The 7,929-nt window shown below is 39.9% G+C and overlaps 1 long non-coding RNA gene across 2 annotated transcripts; it reads left to right on the plus strand.

Moving 5' to 3' along the window:
* The first annotated feature begins 373 nt into the window (after positions 1–373).
* On the plus strand, positions 374–6,323 carry LOC117320384. Of its 2 annotated transcripts, none has more exons than XR_004531023.1 (4): positions 374–440; positions 4,146–4,300; positions 5,097–5,335; positions 5,748–6,323. It is a non-coding gene; the product is annotated as an uncharacterized LOC117320384 (long non-coding RNA). The 2 variants fall into 2 exon arrangements; XR_004531022.1 differs by lacking the exon at positions 374–440 and adding an exon at positions 3,627–3,712.
* Positions 6,324–7,929: the final 1,606 nt, after the last annotated feature.

The following is a 7,929-nucleotide window of genomic DNA, read 5'->3' on the forward strand; positions in this document are numbered from 1 at the left end:
AATGTGATATCTATGGTGGCTCGTTAGGGCCAAGTATCAAATCTCGCATTCTCGCACTCTCGACCTTAGGTCGAGAACGCGAGAATGCGAAAACGCGACGGCGAGGGAGCGAAAACGCGAGATTGCGAAAGAGCGAAAACGCGAGAATGCGAAAACTCGACGGCGAGAATGCGAAAACGGGACGGCGAAAACGCGAGATTAATCTCGCACTCTCGCCGTCGCGATTTCGCTCCCTCGCCGTCGCGTTTTCGCATTCTCGCGTTCTCGACCTAAAGTCGAGAACGCGAGAACGCGAGATTAGTCATTAACGGCCGTCCTCGCACTCTCGCTCCCTCGCGTAAGGACGTTCCCATAATTTCACATGCGTATTTAACCCAAAGCGTCTGAAGGATGCTTCACCGCGCGCCTTTACAAGATGGCTTCAACTTCTGGAAATACAAGTAAGTACCCTTACCAATAATTTGTTACATATTACACCTTTGCATTGAAAGTATTTCAACCTTCGTTGTAACTACTAGCTAAGGAATGTATTCACTGCGATCTGGCCATAGTAAAACGACCAGAATCATTCGGGCTACTCGACCACCTGTCCACGTGGCTGGACTGATTTTTAAAATCAAACTTAAGATGTCATACCGTGTATTTAGTTCGTGTCATATTTTTCCTTAGGATTCATTGATGTAAAAAATACTTTGTTAGATTTGTCGGTTTGAAATGACTGTTGAATAGTACATGTATGCATATATTGGCACTGACTGCCCGCAGAGGCCTGCGTGCTGAGAGTGAGAGGCGAGGCCAAAAAAGTTAAATTAGCATTTCAAAAATCTTCTCTGCTCCCAAACAGTGGATTCAAATACGGTACTCTTCATAGATTGAAAGCTCTTATAGGCCTATTATGTCTTTTACCAAATTGTGAATTTCATGACCCTGTCCCTGGGGTCTCGGGTTTCCCCCGGGTAGGGGCAAATTTTACTGTAGTTTATATAGGGAACACATAATATTTAGCATTAATTATTCAATTGCCATAGAAAATAATATAGTCTAACCCATACTAGAACTATCAGTATGGGATGGCTGTTGAATAGTACTGTTGTGACTCTATGGGGCGAGTTGGTTTGCAGTGGTCCGAGTCTGTAGGTATATCTGGACAACTCGCCCGAAGGTGATGTGTGGAAGTACTCGTCACTCGTCCAGGTTAGTCTACATATGGTTGTTCTGGTATACGGACGTGTTTCACACACCGCACCTGACTGACCGTAGGCTCGCCGTATTGCACGGCATTATATATATACTATATCCTAGCAGATATTGCATATTCACGGCTATCTTGCACAACATTGGTGTCAGAAGTGGGATACGAACCCACGTCGGGAAAACCCGACTGCTGTTGCACAATATGTCAGAGTTTTAACGGGTTGATATAGGCAAATTTATTTTCACTGTCGATACAGTCTTACTGTTCAGTGACAGCTGTTTATAGTGTGTAATAGCCCCGGGCCGTTACTCGGCGCACGGTAATACGGCTATTTTTAGAATTAAAAAAGTGCTTACTGGCCAGTGATATCTACACGTATATCACTCTCTACGGAAATTGTCCATATATTTGGTTTGGAGTTTGTTTTTTGGTAATCATTTGATCTATATCTCTGCTGTATTATATCTGTACGTCATATATTTATATATAGGAATTTTCAGGAGAATTAGGTTGTATTATTCATTGGAGTTATGGATATCAATACGGCTTCGGAGGCAGATCTTGGTACTATCCACCAAATTGGAAAAAAACGAGCTAGAGCTATTATAGAGAAAAGGGAGGAGTTGGGGGAACTAACCCTGGCGGATCTCAAGCAGATACAGGGGGTGCCTAGCACAATTTGGGATCCCTTGCTCAAGACGGGGGTTATAGTTATCCCATTGGATGAGTCGGAATGGGTTCCGAGGGAACCTAGCGCGGACATCAAAACCATGAGAGCGGCTCTAGAGAAGATGGAAAATGTTATCGATCAGCAAAAGCGGGAAATGGGGGAGGCTAGAGAGGAATTTCGGAGGCAACTCAAAGACGCCGAGATCGATTATAAGAGTCGTGTGGAAAACCAACGTAGGCGTTATGAAGCCATGTTTGCAGAGGAAGAGAAGAAGCGAGAGGTGAAGCTACAGGCAGATATCCTTAATAAAATTGAAGAGGTGGCTCCCAGCAATCAGTATGGTGGGCCGACTCACAGATCAGCTGGGAATGAGGAGGCGACACAAGGCAGCAGGAATAGCCATTCTAGTGTAAGGCCGGATGGAAAGGATGTGGAAAAAAGCCTGAGGGTGAAGGTGCCGCCCTATGACGGGAAGAGCGAATGGAAACCGTATTTGATCCAGTTTCAGCATATCGCGAATCGACTTAGGTGGTCAGAGGCACAGAAATTGGACAAGATGGTTGAATACCTTAGGGAGAAAGCTCTGAAGTTTTTTAGCTCCCGGCCCCTGTCTGTACAAAATAATTTTTCCCTTTTATGTGAGAAGATGAACAGTAGATTTGGCAAAACCGATCTTCCGCACATTGTGCGCAGGCAGTTACAGGATATCCGACAGTCCACAGAGGAGTCGCTTGAGGAGTATGCTGAGAGGGCCCAGGTACTGGCTTCGGAGGGTTACGCTGACTTTTCCGAAGAAGGAATTGAGACTCTAGCAATAGATGCCTTCCTGAGGGGTGTTCAAGATAAACATGCTGCATTTTCCGCAATAGAGAAGAATCCTCGATCATTGGATGAAGCAGTCAAGTATGTCCGGAGCGCAATGACGAACCAGAAGATTATTTTTGTAGCAAATCCAGGACAGAAATCAAAAGAGTTTCTTTTGATGAGGAGAACATCAACCACGAGTTGTTGGCTAGGGTCGTTCACAACGTTGATAGGTCACAGGCACGTCTAGGGTTGGGACTGGAGGAGCGTATGCGGCGGACTGAGTGTGACATCCATGATATAAAGGAGGAGCTCCGGAAGTTGGGTATTCCTGGGAATACAGGTAGAGGTCAGTCTGTCCAGGGTTCACCATCGAAGAAGCTCTCGGTGTGTTTCTTTTGTAATAAAGAGGGCCATTTTGTCAAGGATTGTCCTGTGAAGGCCTCCTGTGTTGCTGATAGATCTCGCTCCCCTTCCCCATCAGCTGCCAGGAAGAATTTAAACTTCAAAGGGTCGCAGATGTAGGCCGATCAGCGACCCTCCCTGATGACAATAGCAGGCCATCTCCTTTGGCGTCACATCAGCCAGTTGTGAGACAAGTAGGGGTGAAGGACCAGGATGTTGAGAATATAGAGGTCGCGTATAGGGGATTAATGATAGAGGGCGGTCCTAGGACTATGATACTGAATGTCGTGGTTGGGCTTCGCGTCATACCCGCTGTAGTAGACACTGCAGCTCAGGCCTCTATAATTAATCGGAGCATATTTAAACAGTTGCTGCCCGACAAACAATCTGTCGGCCGATATGGTCTAAAGGGTGTAGGGCAACAGTCTCTTCTTGAAGCTCAACAGGCGTCCGATGTGCATATGAGCATTGGGGATTCAAACTTTAAAATTGATCTCCTGGTAGCTAATATAGCTGATGAGCTTATCTTAGGAATAGATTTCCTAGAACGACATCGAGAGGTTGCTATGGAGACAGAAACATTGCCCTTGTTGGAGGATTGTATCTTCGACTGGGAAACCAGAGAGAAATTAATTCTGGTGAGTTGATATGATCTACATAATAAATCAGTATACTTGGTTCATTTAACAATGTAGTATACTGGGTTAAGCAACACTTTCTTCTTTTTTTAAGCAAATAAATGTACAAATTGGGATAAGTCAATTTTCGTCAGAAAATCATCTACTTCTTTTATAATTTGAATAACCTTCATCCTCATCAATATCTTCTTCATGCTGGCGGGGACTTCAAATTTACTTTATGTGCATATTCATTCCACCTGAACATGTGAATATTGTAGTATGATTACCTTAAATTCGAACTTTGTTGAACGTCATCCTTGAAAACCATTTCTAGAACACTGATACTGGAGTATAATAAATATAAAAAAAATATGATTTTGCCAGTATAGGTACATTGAGTGGTGTGCTATAAAACGTTCTTACATAAATAATGTTTTTTCTTTCTATTTAGCTGCAGAATGCACTTGATGAAAAGCAGTACCACAATCAACTGGATAAAATCAGTGACTGGTGCTTGGAACAGAGTTTGTCTATCTCTAATTTTAGACATTTTGAGAAAAAACAACAACTAATGGACATCCTCAAAAAAAATTAAATTTTCTACCGGTAAGTCAGAGCCAAATGTTTTCCAGCTAAATTAAAAAAAAAATGCAAAATAATTCTGATGATTCAAATATTATAAAGTCCATGGTAAACAGTGAAGCTGCGGAAGGGGGAAGACTATGGTTTTCCTCATCAGCTCTCTGTACGTACATAACGCCAAAAGTTGACAGTGCTTCAACCCTTGAGTGATATTGATCAAACTGAACACTATTCAAAAAGGAAGATAATTTTTCACACATGAAGTTTCAGGGATGTCGGGTTACTCATGTGCGGTTAGTTCAATTCATTTTGAAAGTCAGTGTGTATAGAGTCCTTGGTAAGAACTTGTGTCAGGCATGGTCAACTGTAGACAAGAGAGGCAATTATAATTTTCCTAAAATTCAACATAATTTCTATCAAAATTCATACGCTATAAGTTCTTGAATTTTTAGCTCACCTGGTCTAAAGGACCAATGTGACCTTATGCCATACCGTGGCTTCCAGCGTTGGTCTGTCTGTCAACAATAACCTTTGTATGTTGATATATATTGACAAGATCTTCGAGTTTGAAAATGGAAATGATTCAAAAGTAATCTAGAGTTATTGCCCTTGGTAATACTATTAATATTAGCTCACTTGTTATGAGTAACCCTGAGCTAATGCTGTACCCCACTGCTTGCGTCCATGTCGGCGTCCCACCCCAAAGTGAATATAATCCACCATAGTTTCCTTACATGGATAGTAACATACATATATATTGACCTTGTATAGGCATACAGCAGAAATATGCACATGTATCAATGTGTCTATTACATTTCAGAGTCCAGTCAGAATTTGTTCAGTTCAGGAATGGATTGAACAAAGTGGGAAGACTGCTCGATGCAGTCCAACTGGCCCCAAAGTCTTTTCTTCAACTCTTCACCCAGAACAGCAAAGCTCTACGGTTCAGAGACATCAGGGAGCTTTACAAGGTGAACTGGAGTCCTGATGGATCCAACAATAAGAGGCAGGAGGAACAGGCTTCGTATTGTCTAGAAGCTTTTCTTGCCTATTCAGAGGGTAATTTACATTATGAACACATACCATTTGCATCTATAATGGCATATAGATTTTAGTGTAGAATATTCTGCCAGACCAAAATGTGTTTCAGAATACAAACTTTCACCAGCTTTAAAATTCAAGCTATAAATTGAAAACTTAATCCGAGCTGCTCAATATTTAAATGATTATATTGCATTGCAGCGTATAGTTGATCTGTATGTTCAGCTGCAAAACAGGAATGTGTTTAATGAACTGATGATCTTTAAGCAATGAAACATTGAGGGTATGTTTGTATTGTTTGAAAGATTTCTATATAAGTATCACATGCCCTGTATTCTGCAAAATGTTTTTTATGATATTTATGTAGCCATTGATACATGTATTAGAAAATTAGATCTGTGACAGTAGTATCTTTATTTTTTTCTCTCAGGGGGATCCACAGGGATTTCATTAGACGAGGTGTTATCCTTTTGGACTGGAGCAGCAAGCATTCCTCCACTAGGATTTGAAAAATCTCTGGAAGTGTCCTTTGGAAGCACTAAACAATTTCCAACAGCCCACACCTGTGCCCTTATATTAACAATATGGCGTGGTTTCGATGATCCTGACGAGTTTCAGGATACAATTACAAAAGCAATAAAATGGGCAGGAGGTTTTAATCTTGTTTGACAATCAAAACGTTTTCATGACAGCAAAGTTTCTTGGAATTTAAAATTGTGTTCAAGGCTTTCATTGCATGTTGTGCCAATTTTTTTAGATGTATAGCAGCTAACCTCAAGTGAAGAACATTTATTTAGGCACCTGCCGGTGAAACTGGTGATCAATGTATTTGTCTCCGTCGTCTGTCTGTTTGTCCGGAAGTTGGCTTCCTGTCAAAACTCGAGTGAGAAGTGATGAATGATACAAAGTGGGATTGAATCTGTGGTCAAAATGTCAACTATGAGATCACTGTTACTGAATAGACTTACTACTTAATAGATATGTATGGTCAAATTGATAACTTCAATATTAGTCGTCTGATTAATATTTTGTAATGGCATTAAGGGAATTATGAAGCAAAGTTTATAAGAAACAAATTGAGAACCAACTGACCTGTGGTCATGTAAAGGTGAAGGTCACTGGTTCAAGATTAGATTTCACATTTTGTGGAAGATAAGATTTTAAGACATGAAGAAAAGTATGTCAGAATGACACAATAAGTCAACTAACCTAGGGTCAACAAGTGTTATAACCTGTTGGTTGAATCCCTCTACCCAACATTAAATTAGGAGACAAATGTGTATAGTTTGCAATCTGATTTCACATGTTGTCATTTTCCATAAGCTTTTCCTTTAAAAATAGCTTTTAAATCCTGGACTCGTTTCAATTTAATCAAATGCGATTGCGCAACAGATCCAGTTTATATTACACACATTAGGTTCAACGTGGTAAGACTGGATATAATTTCAATTGCATGCTATTTTCAATGATTTAGAGAATTTCACTGACAATTTCATTTGATTCCAATGCAATGTCTTCAGTTGTTTACAAGAAAGGAGGATATTCGTTTTGAGGAATCATATTTGTTTGGAGTATGGGGCCTCATCACGATAGATATCGAGTCCAAAGAGAAGCTAGTGGAGCATTGTCAAAATCGTTGCATCCATTATTGGCAAGCATATAACTAGGTTGCTGATATTTTGAATAACTTTAAAGTAATATTTCAGTTGGTTTTGGTATTAGTTTTATATTTTGATGTTTTGTTTGATAATTAGGCCGTGATTAACCTTTGTGATTCGAATGATTAAACCCTGCAAAGCACGTAGGGTTAAAATTCAATTAAAAGCAGAAACCTGTCCCTTTTACATATGCATATGTGTGCATGTGTTAGTGCTATCGATGCACACATGTAAACAGACATGCTTGGTGTTTTGCTGTAGGCAGGCAAATGAATATGGGTCGCTGGGATTGATGAACAAATAGAAATCGTAAACAATGAAAAATGACGATCTTAAAAATAAATTTTCGGGAAAGACTTGCAAACTTCCCATCCCAGTCACGTATAGCTGCCTGAATCCACTTAATTTTTATAAATAAAATAAAATTGTACCAATATGAAGCCAAATGCACCTTGTATACATAGTCGTGAATCCACTTAATTAAGGGCCCAGCTACGCCCCTGCATCCCCGTTTGTTTTCTTGCATTTTCAACAGGAAATCTTTATTTCTTCTGACACCACACACGTTACGTTAATCGATGAAATTAAGAACATACACAAGTATACAAATTCCTTCAGTTTTAATAAAATATGAATTTCATTCAAAGTACTATTCAATCAAGATACTGTATATCGAATGCCAATCAAATATATACTCCAGGAGTAGAACGTATACATTCACAAATGAGTTCACAAAGTAAATAAGAAATGACTAAAGTCAAATCCTTTCCAGCAGTATCCAATAGAATTCACTTCAATTTTTTAAGAAGTAACCAAACAGAAGAAAATAACCGTACAATACAAGTTTCTTACTGTCCCTTATTATATATAACTAAACTACCCTACACATTTCTATATTCTCTATCTAAACTAAGTAAATACTATCTAAAGTCTCTGTTAATACGACCAACTCCA

The sequence above is a fragment of the Pecten maximus genome, unplaced genomic scaffold (genome assembly GCF_902652985.1).
Source record: "Pecten maximus unplaced genomic scaffold, xPecMax1.1, whole genome shotgun sequence".
NCBI lineage: Eukaryota > Metazoa > Mollusca > Bivalvia > Pectinida > Pectinidae > Pecten > Pecten maximus.